General features: G+C 36.5%; 1 protein-coding gene across 5 annotated transcripts in view; it reads right to left on the bottom strand.

Moving 5' to 3' along the window:
- LOC115209954 (proprotein convertase subtilisin/kexin type 4) overlaps positions 1-15,588 on the bottom strand; it is a 187,111-nt gene that overhangs the window by 160,937 nt on the left and 10,586 nt on the right. The gene's annotated exons all lie outside the window — the stretch shown is intronic.

The following is a 15,588-nucleotide window of genomic DNA, read 5'->3' as shown; positions in this document are numbered from 1 at the left end:
TCTTTTTTTCTTTTTTGCTTGTCCTGTTCCTTGGTTTGTGTCTATGTTTTTCGTCTCTCTATGTGTTCGACGTCTTTTGGTGTCCTGTACACATTATGCGTGTATATGTACATGTAGAGGTAGGTACGTACATATATGTTTATATATATGCATATGTTCTATTTTATTAACATATATGTATATATATATATGTATATATATATATATATATATATATTATATATATAATATAATTAGGGCTTAGTAAAAATAATTACTTTGCCACATACTGAACTTAGTAGAAATTAATTAATTTTACCCTCAATTGTTGATATATATATATATATATATATATATATGTATATTATATATATATTATATATATATATATATATATATATATATATAATATTTATATGTATATATATATATTATATATATATATATGTATATGTATATATATATATATTCTATAATAATATATATATGTATATGTATATATATATATATATATATATAGATATATATTAAGTGTAGGCATGGTTGTGGTAAGAGGATTGATGTCTAACCACATGGTTTCAGGTTCAGTCACCCTGCATGGCACCTTAGTTAAGTGTCTTCTACTATAACCTCAGGCTGAGCAAAGTATTGTGAGTGGATTTGGTAGAGAGAAACTGAAAGAAGACCAATCATGCATTCTTTTACTGGTTTCAGCCAAATGCTGGGGCCATATGTATATGTTGTGTGTGTGCACGCGTGCATGTGTGTGTTACTTTCTCCCTGCTTTGATTTTGCACAATAGTTGTAAATAAGTGCCACTACCAAGCCAATGGTGTCCTATGTTTCCATTCTTTGATGAAAGATTATCTAGCCATGGAGAAATAGTTACTTACTTAGGCTTGGCAACAGGAAGGGAATCCAGCTGTAGAAATTCTGCTTCAACAAATCATATTTGACCCATGCAAGCATGGAAATGCAGACATTGAAACAATGATGATGATAATGAGATATATATATATATGTGCATGTGTGTAGTAACAATAGTAGTTTACTGCTTTTGTCTGAACAAGGAAACCTTGACAATAGTATTGTTGTTTTGTTAACAGCTGCTCAAGATTTGTTAGAAACCTATACTTAAGTGAATGATATTTTTGCTTACGTCCAACTTTGTGTATGTATGAATATATTTATGCAGGTACAAAAGTGTACATGCAAGTGTATAAAACATGCATATATGTACATCTAATATGTATTTATGCACCCTTTTGTGTGTGTGTGTGCGTGTGTGTGTGTGTGTGTGTGTATGTATGTGTGTATATATATATGCACACACACAAACACGCATAGCTGACAGACACACATGAACACCAACTATATATATATATATATATAATATATATAATATATATATATATATATACATACACACACAATGTTATAAAACAATATGGTTAAACACATTTTTATGTGTGTAAAACTCAAAATTGCTTCATAAGAACTTACAAGAGTCTAGCCAAGACATATCAATATATATATATATATATATATATATATATATATTATTATAGGGAAAGTTTATGAAAAGAACAAAAGACTAAGACAGGGGTGTACAAAACAAACAGATGTATATATATGTGTGAATATCTATACACACAAATACAAAATTTGGTATTGGTATCTTTGTTGTTTTAATGCTTATTTTCTCCATGTTGCTATGGGTTACAAGTGCAAGCTACAACAGTGTATATATAGTGTAGAAATAATACATATATATATAGTGTAGAAAGAGTATAAACATTCAGACACACATATATGTATGTATGTAATCATAGCTATACATCTCTATACATGTAATGAACCAACCAGGTCAGACAAGATCACAAAACAGGTATAGTAAGTATAGGTGCATGAAAGAACATAATGGTATACAGGTATAGGTGCATGAAAGAATATAATGTTGAAGCAAACCTTTATGTAACATCACCAACAGTGATTTATCACATCAGTACAATACCAGGTATTTATAGAGCAAAGGTAAACTAAATTCAATAGGTCTTAATAGAATGACTGCTATTTTTACTTATTGAACCTAGTCTAAAGGTATGGAAAGCTATTTCCAATTCAGAATAAGGAGAGATGGAATTAATGGTGTGACTGACTGTGTAAGAAAGCAGCTTGCTTCCCAACCATGTGGTCTCAGGTTCAATCCCACTGTGCAATACATTGGGCATATGTCTTCTGCTTATAGCCCCAAGCTGATCAAAGACTTGTGAATGGATTTGGTAGATGGAACTGAAAGAAATTCATCATGTATGCCTGTGTGTATATATATATATATATATCATCATCATCGTTTAGCGTTCGCTTTCCATGCTAGCATGGGTTGGACGGTTCAACTAGGGTCTAGGAAGCCAGCAGGCTGCACCAGTCCCAGTCTGATCTGGCAATGTTTCTACGGCTGGATGCCCTTCCTAACGCCAACCACTCCATGAGTGTAGTGGGTGCTTTTTACGTGCCACCGGCACAGGGGCCAGGCGAGGCTGGCAACGGCCACGAACGGATGGTGCTTTTTACATGCCACCGGCACATATATATATACACACACACACACCACATACATACTTTTTTATTTAAGCTGCAAAAACATCACAAAAAAAAAACAAAAAAACTATTACTCAGAGTTTCATGTTCATCAGACGGTTGTGATCAAGACTGGAATAAAAATATTCCAGTCTTAATTACAACTGTCCAAAGAACAGGAATGCGAAACTCTGAGTAAGTTTTTTTTTAATGATATTTTTGCAGCTTGAATAAAAAGAAAACCATATTACTCTACATTTGGTATTTGAGTACTATTCTTTCTGCCTTGTTTTGCATTTATGTGCTTACTCATATTTATATATGTTTTTTAGCAAGTCATGACTAGTCATAGAGTGACTGGGCATAAATTTTGACTTCTTATAACAAATATTACTGCTCTAATGTTTTACAGTGTGTTTCATTAGGATATATAAGCTACTGATGATATATATATATATATATATGTGTGTGTGTGTGTGTGTGTGTGTGTATATATGTATGTAGGTATATATGTATGTGTGTGTATATATATATATATGTATGTAGGTAGGTATATATGTGTGTATGTGTATGAATATATATATATATATATATATGGGTACAGGATGTCACCAACGAAATGGAAATATGGAATCAAATGAGTTTAATAAGCAACCGCGGGGACAGATGGAAAACAGGACAAGTAACACAAAGAACAACCCTTCATCAGTTGTCGGCTGTCTATCTACTCCTCATTTAGAGCACTGTATGTATCTTCGAAGACAGTTGCTCCAATAAGTACCAAAATGAAATTTTGGATTTATGGAGGGTCAAAGTTAAGAACAAAAACAGTGTGTGTGTGTATATATATATATATTTATGGGTATGGATCTTTGTGTCTGTTTGTCCCCAATCATCACTTGACAACCAGTGTTGGGTTGTTTACATCCCAGTAACTTAGCAGTTCACCAAAAGGGACCAATAGACAAAGGCTTGAAAAATAAGTACTGGGGTGGATTTGTCTGACTGAACCCTTCAAGGTGGCACCCTAGCATGGCTGCAGTCCCATGACAAGTAAAAGATTAAAGAAACTATCTCAGCCACACTATAGTTGTTATAATTGCTTCTGATATAGGTATGAAACCTGAAATATGAAGGAGAGGTTACCTCCGCAGGATTTGAACTCTGAATGCAAAGAGCTGGAACAAATACCACAATGCATCAAATCCAAAGCTCTAGCAAATAGAAGGAATTATTACTAATAGTAATAATTCCTTCTATTATTAGCACAAGGCCTTAATGTAATAATAATCCTTTCCACTACAGGCACAAAGCCTGAAATTTGGGAGAGCGGGGTAGTCAATTACGCTGACCTCAGTACTCAGCCGGTATTTACTTTATTGATCCTGAAAGGATGAAAGCAAAGTCGACCTTGGCAGAATTTGAACTCAGAATGTAAGGAAGGATGAAATGCTACTAAGCATTTTGCATGGCATGCTAACGATTCTGCCAGCTCACCACTTTAATAATAATAATAATAATAAATATAATAATGATTCCTGATTTAGGCACAAAGCCAGCACTTTGGAGGTGAGGGGGTTAGTTGACATCATTAGCCCTAGTATTTATTTTATCAACAACGAAAGGACTAAATGCAAAGATGGCCTCAGTGAGATTGCAACCCAGAATAAACAAAGCCGGAATGAATACCACAAGGTATTTTATCCAACATTTTAATGACTTTTGCCACCCCAACACTTTTATACATAGCAGAGAAACTGCCTGTGGATTCTGAAGGCAAAATTTACAGGAATTTTAATGTTTCATTATGACATGACAGGAAACCATGGAGTCTGACTTATCATAGCAGTTTCATGTAGATCAGATTCTGTTGACCTAGAGGAGCTCCCAGGGGCAACCTATCTTGAATTCCTCTGTTATTGCCTGAAGGACTATGATGAATAAGAGGGGGCTGAGGGCTGATCCTTGGTGGACCCCTACTTCTACTCGGGATTCTTCACTATACTCATTTCCAATCCTAACCCTACTAACAACATCTCTATATAGGGCCTGTACAGCCCTTATTAACCATTCGTCAATCCCCAGTTTCCACATCACCCACCAGATAAAGGATTAGAGGACCCTGTCAAAGGCTTTCTCCAAGTCCACAAAAGCCAAATATAGGGGTTTATCTCTGACTAGGTATTTCTCCTGCAGTTGCCGTACCAGGAATATGGCATCAGTGGTGCTTCTACCTGGCACAAAACTGAACTGCATCTCATCTCAGCAGACTCTCTCGCTAATTAGTTGGGCTATGACCCTCTCTGTGACCTTCATCACCTGATCCAGCAGTTTGATATCCCTGTAGTTATTTCTATCTAAAGCATCACCTTTACCTTTGTAGCAGCTGACTATGGTGCTGCTATGCCAGTCTTAGTGTTCAACTGGTACTTAATTTATTGTCCCAGAAAGGATGAAAGGCAAAGTTGATTTTGGCAGCATTTGAACTCAGAATGTAAAGAGTCAGAAGAAATGCTGCCGAGCATGTTGTTCGGTGCAGTAATAATTCTACTGGCTTGTTCCTCTTTACAGCTCTAATAATAATTTCTTATTTAAGCACAAGAAGTACAAGGCTCATAATTCTGCAGAGTAGGGGTTAGTCTGTTAAATCAACCATGCTATTTGACTAGTACTTCATTTTATTTACCCTTGAAGGATGAGAAGCAGCTATGGCTGGAAATTTTATTGAAGAGAGAAACTCTTAGAATACTGCACCATTCTAGTGGAACATGTTCTAAGAGTCTGAATAATCTGAAAATAATTATTACCACAAAGCACTATATTTTCGGAGTACTTATTGATCATGAAAGGATAAGCAAAGAAATGCATTCTAGCTGGATCTAAAATTTAAAAACATGCACATTGGAATTAATACTGTGAACAGCAGAACTTAGCAGTTGAGCAAATAAACAACCTATGTTAAACTATGTTTAGTCATACTGTATAGTAATTTTGGGCAAATACCAAAATTGGGTAAAGAAATGTGTTAGCAAGTGAATTCTGTAGTTTGAAGTATAATTGCATTTATCAATATATTTGGCAATGTTGTATTATATATAACATTAACACACACACATATATATATATATGCGATTTGTTCATTAGATTTTATGTTAGGTATCATCCATAGGTTTCCACCACAACCACGCTTACCAACAATGCCACCACTGACATCACAGTTTTCAGCTGAAAATCTGCTTGTGCATAATTTCCATATGGAATCAATATATTGGTTTATTATTATTTATTTATTATTTTCAATGGTGAAAGGTTATTCTTCTTGGCTGCAATGAAACTAAGGATATATGCAATTTTGCTCAAAAGTGGCGGTTTGATTACCATAAATATTCCTTTACCAAATTTGAATTTTAATGCCAAATTTCCTTTCTAAGTTAAGGCTATCTATATTTTAATAATAATCATCCTCATCTGAAGTCCATTTTTCCATGCTTGCATGAGTCAAGTGGAATTAGCTCTGACAGATTTTCTATGGCTGAATGTCCTTCCTGTCATCAATCATCAACTGATTCCAAACAAAGTAATACCCCTATGGTTTTTCACGAAAGACTGGAAATGAAAAATACTGCTTGTATGAGAGGATGGTGATCATGTACAATCATCACACAGTGTCAAGACAAGGATACACACACACACACGCACATTTTCTCTCTCTCCCTCAATCCATTTTTTCTTCTCACCCCTTTCTGTAGTAGAGTGTAGGCTCAAAACACCAAAGACTTATCCATTTTTCCTGAGCATCAAACTAATATACCTGCTTGTTGTTCCCTCACTTCTCTCTGTCTTTTGTTTTCTGTACATATGAACCACATGTGCGTGCATGCGTGTGTGTGTGACAGGCTATGTTCAGTTTTTGTCTACCAAAGCCACTCACAAGGCTTTGGTTGGCCAGGGGCTATAGTAGAAAATACTTGCCCAAGGTGCTGTGTAGTGGGACCAAACCCAAGACCATATGGTTGGGAAGCAAGCTTCTTAATAGTGTCTGTGATAGTTGTACATAGGTGGGAATTGATAATCATCCATCAAAATACTAATGTTTGTCATTATCTTAACCCCATCTGTAAATCAGTGGTAATGAGTTGATTATGAAAACTACAAGTCTACTTACTGAGTTACCAACTCAGAACAGAATTTAATTTTTAACTAAACTACAGCATAGAAAAAGCCTCCTCAACTAAGTGGGGATAGTATGTAAGAGAGAGAGGTGGTTTTATGCTTGGTGTTGAGAGGCTAAAGTAAGATAGAGGGACAAGCACAGGTATCTTGCTATAGAGGAGATACATGGCTACCCTGCATTATATAAGGGTGGGTAGGAGTAGCTGGAAAGAAGATAAAGATCATGGTGGTGAGTTGCCAGAGCGAACTCTTAAGGTACAAGAAGGTGCGCATTAGAGAGGATACAAACAGTGGGTTACTAGGGGTGGGACCAAAGGTTAACAGTTTCAAGGTCAGTGGTATGTAGAATCAATACTCTATAGAAAGATTGAATTCTTGGTTCCTCCAGACTTACATAGCAGAGAAACTGCCTGCGGATTCTGAAGGCAAAATTTACAGGAATTTTAATGTTACATTATGACATGACAGGAAACCATGGAATCTGACTTATCATCGCAGTTTAATGTAGATCAGATTCTGTTAACCGATCATCATCATCATCATCATCATTGTTTAACGTCCGTTTTCCGCGCTAGCATGGGTTGGACGGTTCGACCGGGGTCTGGGAAGCCAGGGGCTGCACCAGGCTCCAGTCTGATCTGGCAGAGTTTCTACAGCTGGATGCCCTTCCTAACGCCAACCACTTGAAAATGTAGATCAAATTCTGTTGATCTTTCATAAGCCCTACCTAAAGACATTCGACTCCAAGAGTCTGGAAAAAGTCACTATCAAGACCGCTAGCAAGAAGACTTGTTTTACAATGAAGACAGCTGTCACTAGTGATGGAAGTAAACGGCTGGCATACATTATTTTTGAGTGGAAGATATTGTACAAAGTGACAGTTCTGAAAGGAGAATAGCAGTTTATGTCCAAAAGAAAAAGCAGCATCAAGCCACCTCTGCTCCTGAGTAAAAACTGCTGTCTTGTATTATTATGTTTACAATTACTTCTAATCTTGAAAACAAAAAAAAAGAAAACTTTCATTCAATTAATTGTTTAATCATTACAGTTACTCTTTACTCTTTTACTTGTTTCAGTCTTTTGACTGCGGCCATGCTGGAGCACCGCCTTTAGTCGAGCAAATCGACCCCGGGACTTATTCTTTGTAAGCCTAGTACTTATTCTATCGGTCTCTTTTACCGAACCGCTAAGTGACAAGGACGTAAACACACCAGCATCGGTTGTCAAGCAATGCTAGGGGGACAAACACACACACACACATATATATATATACATATATACGACAGGCTTCTTTCAGTTTCCATCTACCAAATCCACTCACAAGGCATTGGTCAGCCCGGGGCTATAGCAGAAGACACTTGCCCAAGGTGCCACGCAGTGGGACTGAACCCGAAACCATGTGGTTGGTTAGCAAGCTACTTACCACACAGCCACTCCTGCGCCTTATGTATTGCCCAATATCTTTAGTCACAATTCTATTTAATAATCCTTTCTGTTGGAGATACAAGGCTTGAAATTTTAGGGGAGTGGGCTAGAGATGATCCCAGTACTTGTCATTTCACTGACCCCAAAAAAATGAAAGGTCAAGTTGACCTTGGTAGAATTTGAACTCAAAACGTAAAGACAGAAAACCAATCTGAGTGTATAATTTTTTTGTAATTTTGATCATGCAGGTTTCATTGGGTCTATGCATAGGTATATCTAAGTGGGTGTATTTGTATGCAACTGCATTATCTGCTTTAGTACCTGCAGGTGACCAGTTGCTGATGCATTTGCATTTGTAAGTATAGGGGTATGTATATTTACATGTGTATGAATATTTGTGACTGTGTATGTGTTTATATATATATATATATATATATATATATATATATATACATACACATAAAGACATATACATATGAATGTATGCATGTGTGCACATTGTATGTGCATGCATACACAGACACGCACATATATGCATAAGGAACAAACTGTATCTTCTGTTTATCATACTTTTACCTATATACATAACACACACACACATTTTATGCACATATCAGATCAGAAATACTGTCATAAATTTAAACATCAGAAAGCCTTAGCTGTAAAAATGAATGAATGAATGAACCATACAAAAATGTAAGCATAATCCTTCTATTCTTTTCGCACTTCACTAAGTCATCATTTTCCGACTCCTCTTCTCCTTTCTCTTATGGAGGCTCTATAGTCTTGCAAGTTACAAGGCAACCTCATTAGTGTTAATATCACAGGAAAAACTGCTCTCTACACATTGTAAAATTTGATGGCGAATCAAGCAGAGTCAATACAGGGTTGACAGGATTTGTTCATCTTTGCTGGGGGCAAGACAACATTCAAAGTGCTGGTGCCGCAATAAAATGCATTCAGTTCACTCTGTAAAGCAGGAAGGTTGTGGAGGAGGGAAATCCAGGAAGACACAGGATGAAGTATTGAAGGCCGATCACAAAACACTGAGCCTTATGAAGGAGATGACAAAGACTGAGATATGTGGTGCATTGCTGTACTGAAGAAGACCTGCCCACCATAACAGAATTGAGACCCTAAAACTAAGGTGCCACATAAAAAGCACTGGGGTAAGTGCTGATGTAGTGTTAAAAGCACTGGTGCTGGTGTCATGATAAAAGTACCCAGTACACTCTATGAAGTGGTTGGCATTAGGAAGAGAATCCAGTTATAGAAACTATATCAAAACAGACTATGGAACCTGGTGTGACATCTGGCCTTGCCAGTTCCTGTCAAGTCACCCAGCTCATGCCAGCATGGAAAACAGACGTTAAATGTTGATGATGATGATGATGATTCAACCATGAAAATGATGCCAAAACTGAGATACTGGAATATGATGTGGCCCTTGTTGGATCTTATCAAACCATCCAACCCATGCCAAAATGATAATGATACATGCACAAAAACACTCAAAATACAAATATAATAAAAACTAGATTAAGGACCCTCAACCACCAGGTACCAGGCCACACAGAAAGAATAAATTTTTAAACTTTATTTTTACATTCTTGACTGTCACAGTCTTCAGGATGTTTTTGCATTATAATATATATTATATATGTAATAATTATATATCATGTACTTTGTGTTTAGTTATGCATACAATCTCTTGGTCAGAGGAAAAACTTGTCTTGCATGAAACTGGTCTGTGGAGCAAAAAAGATTGAGGAATACTACTCTAGATCAATGTTTCTCATAATGCAGAGTGATGGAAGGAGCTGTAAGTATTGAAATTGGGGTGAGCTCTAACAAATCTACATCTTTAATAAAATTCAGCTAGAAGGTCCTTGTATTACAAGCTACTTGGTGACCCTACTGGTCCCACATAAAAGGCACCTGTGCTGGTGCCACATTAAGAGCACCTGTGTTGGTGCCACATTAAGAGCCACTGTCCTGGTGCTATGTTAAAAGCACCTGTGCTGGCACCACATAAAAAGAACCTGTACTGGTGCTGTGTTAAAAACACATGGCTGGTGCTATGTGAAAAGCAACTGTATTGGTACCATGTGAAAAGCACCCAGTACACTCTGTAGAGTGGTTGCCATTAGGAAGGGCATCCAACTGTAGAAATCATGCCAAAACAGACAAATGGAGCCTGGTGTAGCTCACCAGCTTGCCAGCTTATGTCAAACCATCCAACCCATGCCAGCATGGAAAATGGATATTAAAAGATGATGAAGATGATGGTTTCCAACTTTTGAAACTTCTCCAACATCATAATGAAGAAAGAAGAATTATATGGATACAAAATATCATGTCTTCTCAATAAAGACATAGGTGCCAAAGAATTTTACTGATATTTGTCAGTTTGAGAGCTGCTGCTTTAGGCGGAAACATTGAAGTATTAAACATTTAAGGAATGTCGGTGATAGAGCCATTACATGGTTACTTGCCTTGCTAGAAATAGCAACCAAACCTGCATCAAATCATACCACTAAAGTCTGCTTTGAGCCAACAGGCTCATAAAGCCAAAGCTTATCTGGATTTTCAACTTTGCCATTTATCTGTTTGGTGTTGATAAAATAAAGCACCAGTTAATGGAGTTAATGGTATCAACTAACTCTCTCTTTCGAAAATAGCTGGCCTAGTGACTGAAACCATTATTATTATTATTATTATTAACAAGGCAGTAAGCTAGCAGAATCATTAATACACTAGGCAAAATGCTTAGTAGCATTTTGTCCATCTTTAGGTTCTGAGTTTGAATTCCACTGAGTTCAGCTTTACCTTTCTTCCTTTGGGGGTCAATGTAATTGACTTACCCCTCCCCCAAAATTGCTGACTGTGTGCTAAAATTTGAAACCATTATTATTATTATTAGTGAGTTCAAATTCCGCTGTGGCCGACTTTGCCTCCCATCCTTTTGGAGTCAATAAAATAAGTACAAGTCAAGCACTGGGGTCAATGTAATCCACTAGACCCCCTTGCTTGAAATTTCAGGCCTTGTACCTATAATAGAAAGGAGGAGGCGGAGGATTATTTGCAGTGAGTTGAGAGAATCATTAGTGCATTGGACAAAATACCCTGCAGTTATTTCTTTCAACTCTCATTTTGAATTCAATTCCCACTGTGGTCAATTTTGCCTTTCATCCTTCTGGGGTCAATAAATTAATGTACCAATTTGAGTACTGGAGTTGATAGTATTAACTAACACATCCCCTCAAAATTTCAGGCTTAGTGCCTACATCAGAAACTATCCTTATTTTAAGGTACAAGTTGGAAGAGATGCCTAAAGACCTGTTATAGTAAGACAAGACTTATGGTTGCTGTAGTTGGAAGCCACATAAAAATATGGGATTATCCTTGGGACTAAGACTTGGTCTGAATGCTTACAATAAAGTGTATTATAAAAGATACCCAAGGACAGGCATAACTATGTGGTTAAGAAGCTTGATTTCTAACCATATGGTTTCAGGTTCAGCCCCACTGCATGGGACCTCGGGCAAGTGTCTTCTATTATAGACCCAGGCCAACCAATAACTTTTGAGTGAATTTTGAAAACAGAAACTATGTAGAAGCTATCGCATATATGTATGTATATGTGTTTGTGTTTATCTATCTCCCTCTGCTTCACAACTGATGTTGGTTTGTTTATGTCCAAGTAAGGTAAAAGAGACTAGTAGAGTTAATACCAGACTTAAAAAAAAAACGAGCACCAGAATTGATTTGTTTGACTAAATCTTTCAAGACAGTGCCTCAGCATGCTACACTCCAGTGATTGAAACAGAAGATAAAAGGGTCAGTTGATGCTATTAAACCAAGAACTGATCTGAGGAGAAGGGACAAATGTCTATTAAGACAAATGTTCCTCAAACCACACCCTACTTCTGGCTATAATTTCTAACAGGTCTAACAATAGCATAAAATTTTCTTCATTGTTTTAGGTAGTAGTAGTAGCATATCTGAGGCTACATTACCTCTATTGACCAAAGTATCTTTCTCTTTTTTAAGATGGTAGGGCTCAATATTGGAAATATTTGGCTGTTATTTCTAGCATCTATGTAGAAGCTATCACACTGGCAAAAGTAGTAATAGTAGTAGTATCAGTATACATAGGACTACATTATTTAATGAGTCCTTCCTTTTCTTAAGACCAGAGGAAGATTTGGCTGCTATTTCTAGCATGTCGAACATAGAAGTTCCCATATTGGCTCAAAAACTAGTAAGGTTGATGGTTGTTCAGCTGAAATTTTTGTAGGTTGATGTCAGGAGGGAAAATACAGGGAGCAAGAGAGTATTGGAGTTCTAAAGAAGACAATTAGGCAAAATATTTAATACAAGTGTGTCGGAAGTCAGACTAGTTGGCAATATGAAAAACCTTGATTATTAACCAATTTTATTTAGTGTTATTACCAGTCAATGTACAAACAGACTTTCTTTTTATAAGTATATAGATGATGCTTGGAGGCTGTTAAACAGCTGCTGACACTCAACAAGGCTTAAGAGAGTACCACAACAGAGTACTGCTCCTGCAGCCAGGACAGTGCAGCTGCTACACACACAGACATCCTGGATTGCGGTCAAAGAAGGGTCCTTTGACTGATTGGCATTAAGACCCTTATAGACATTCCTCAGTCTCTGGTCCACAGGCATACTGTCTATTCTCTTTGTCTTTTCTAGCATTACTGTATTTCTTGACATACAAGTTTATGTAATAAATAGTGTAAATACTCAAACATCATCACTATCTTTTCAAATCATGCTGCATTTCACATGGAATTTTTGGTCTTCCAAAGTCATATTGGTGTATAAGATGTTTTAGCTGTAAATTTCAGTCTGAAAAATTCAACTTGTATGGCGGAAAAATTACATTACTATAATGGTCTCTATTCTTCAGAGCTGGTTGATTTTTTACCTTCTCCACTCAAGCAGTTCCAACCCATTCCTCATACTGTTGTTGCATCCAACCCAGCTCCATATAATACAGTCTCCACCCCCACTGACACTAACCCTATAAAATCTCTATATTCATGTCTTTCCAGCAGGTGTTGACCTACAACAATTTAAGTAGAAGATTAATGTCATCAAGCTAAAACAGTCTCAAAGGAGCCACAAAACTTATGGATACTGGCCTTTCTCCAGTCTGAGGAAAAAAGAAATATATTTATAAATAAAAACCTAACTCAGTAGGGATGAGACAATGAATGCTAGATGGATGGATCAGTTGGGCTATGATAAAGGAGAGATAGAGGAAGAAAACAGATGTCAGTGAATTAGTGGTTGTAATTTACTGGATAGTGAAGGTATATCAATTAACTAAATAGCTTAGAAAAAGTGTGTGTGCAAAATAATATACTTGTGAGCAAACGGCTACTTTATTCCAGATATGAGATCAGTACTCTCATATGGGATGCATTTGTAGAGCAATAAATAGTAACCTTTTAGTGACAAAGTAATTTTTGCCCCTAATGAGAGGGCCAAATCTTCAGAATGCAGTCTTTAATTCTTTAGCATTTAAACCGGCCATATCCGACAACCAACCAGATTTAGCCTCTTATACTACACTATCATGCTAAACTAAACATATACAATCATATCATAAAAACCTTGAAACTACAAGATAATACATGATTAATTCAAAGCAATGTTAATAAATAAACATTACATTTGACAGAGTAATATGAATACAAAAGGGTTAAAACCATGGTGGTGGTTTTTATATCACTCCAGGTCAGACCTGATTGAGCAGACCAATGATCAAAAGCATTCCAACTACCCAATACATTATCAAATATGTTCTTTGCTTTTTAAGATGGTAAAATGCGATGTGAGGGAGACTTAGTTACTATTTTTAAGAACTGTATAAATGCTAAGTTGTTGGTTTCCATTCCATTAGAGGCACCCAGAGTCCATCAGTCCCTTTAATTTTAAATAATCCTGCTAAGAGTCCCATCACCAGATGAATATTAACCTTCATTAAAAAGAGATTCCAAATTAACAAATTATACATATTTATATATCACATTTATTTCATATATAATTCATATAGATTTCGTATATACTTTATATATATTTCATGCTAAAATGAAATGCAATCAGTTACATAACCCACTTTAAAATCTTTAAGGAGATAACCTTTGGGTGCTCTTAGCAATGGTTAAAATGAATTGATAAGATCTATGATTGAATCTAAGTAGGAATTTTCTATCAAATAATAAAAAAATGACAAGTTTTTGTGATTACAATTTAGACCAATGGTTCTCAACAGGGGTCCACATGAGATTTTACTGTTATAAGTTGAAGACGGGAAAGATGGCTTCCCTTTGCAAATACTGATAGGGCACAGAAAGTGTGTCTGTAGCCAGCCGGAGGAGGTGTCCTCCTGGGGCTACAAACTACAGTAGCATCCACCCTTAGGGGTTAGCCATATTTAAATGGCAAATATACGTCTTATATTTCTACAATACACAAAATATTTTTTTTATACATTTCCTTGTAATATTCTATTATAAAAATATAATAGGATTTTCTTGAACACCAATTGGCTAGGAGGGTCCAATAGAATAGAATAGGAATCAAAGGGGTCCAGAGGCAAAAAATGATTGGGAACTACTACAAAGAACCACAAAGAACTAGTTCAAATAATGTTGATGATAATTGGGACATATAATAAACCATTAGTTAGATATTGTTGTATTACGTTATAAAACTTTTCTTTGTCAAACTGTTGTAATATTGGTGAATTATTTACCTCATACAAATAAATACACACAAACACACACCATCATCATCAGTGTAATGTCTACGTTTCCTTGCCTATAGGGATCAAATGGAATTTGAGATATTTTCTACAGCTGGATGCTCTTTTTGCTAGCCTTCAAATGTTTCCAAGCAAGATATTTCCCTATGTCCAGACATGCTTTCAAAGCAAACTGGAGATGAACACCACTGGTATGATGGAGTGAGACTTGTTTGCAACAACATATATGTATATGTGTGTATATATAGACATAGGTGCGGGAGTGGTTATAGGAGCAGGAGTGGCTGTGTGGTAAATAGCTTACTTACCAACCACATGGTTCCAGGTTCAGTCCCGCTGCATGGCACCTTGGGCAAGTTTCTTCTACTATAGTCTCGGGCCGACCAGAGCCTTGTGAGTACATTTGGTAGACAGAAACTGAAAGAAGCCCATCATATATATTGGAGCCTGGTGCTGCCTCCTGGCTTCCCAGACCCCAGTCGAGCCGTCCAACCATGCCAGCATGGAAAACGGACTTTAAACGATGATGATGATGATATACAGGTGAAGATAAACTTACTTGGGAATGGATGTGTCGCGTTCAATTAAATAAATAAATAATATAATATATTGTTATATTTCGGAATGGT

This window comes from Octopus sinensis, linkage group LG3 (assembly GCF_006345805.1).
Source record: "Octopus sinensis linkage group LG3, ASM634580v1, whole genome shotgun sequence".
Classification (NCBI taxonomy): domain Eukaryota; kingdom Metazoa; phylum Mollusca; class Cephalopoda; order Octopoda; family Octopodidae; genus Octopus; species Octopus sinensis.
This window is presented reverse-complemented; position numbering and strand designations above follow the sequence as displayed.